This window comes from Odontomachus brunneus, unplaced genomic scaffold (assembly GCF_010583005.1).
Source record: "Odontomachus brunneus isolate Ranch 3 - 2012 unplaced genomic scaffold, Obru_v1 Obru_scaffold_212, whole genome shotgun sequence".
In the NCBI taxonomy this organism is placed as follows: domain Eukaryota; kingdom Metazoa; phylum Arthropoda; class Insecta; order Hymenoptera; family Formicidae; genus Odontomachus; species Odontomachus brunneus.
The window spans coordinates 440,218-440,872 of NW_022639662.1; positions in this window are offsets into that span (position 1 = coordinate 440,218).

Here is a 655-nt window from a genome sequence, read left to right on the forward strand (position 1 = left end):
CGGTCGCACGTCGGCCGAAGGCATCTTTCTTTCCGCTGCCGCTTTCTGTACGCTGATTTGTTGAGACAAAATAATTAATTTCTCAAAAACTATTGCGAATATCGCAAAACGGCACAGGACTTTCTTGCTCACCTCAATCCGTTCTACGTTCTCACCAAGGGTCATCATGGGACTTCGGGACACCCTGTATATTCTTATGAAAAGAAAGGCAAAACGAGCAAATTTATACGTTGCTTCAATTTCAGAAATGCAAATTAAAATTAGTGTGGAAATTTTAAAATATGTGAAAAGTATAGACAAAAGACTGAAAACTTTAGAAAGAGGTGTAAATACGGAGGAGCCTGTTTGATAACATACTTCTGATCGACTCCATGCAGAACCTTAAACAGTTTGAGGAAACAATAGAAACTGCTGAAATAAGAGAGAACTTAGTAAGTTAACTTTTGAATATAAATAATATTTACCATGTGAGTGGTCGTTTGAATGTTGAGTGATTTCATTTGTATTAATCTAATTATGCATGAGATGTGTTTATAGTCTAATTACATTGTACGCCTTTCAGGTAGAATTGTTGAAAAAAGTAGGAGGAAAAGGCAACAAAAATGTGATACAACGGTGTATGAATCGTTTATTTACCAATAAATTTGGCATATCC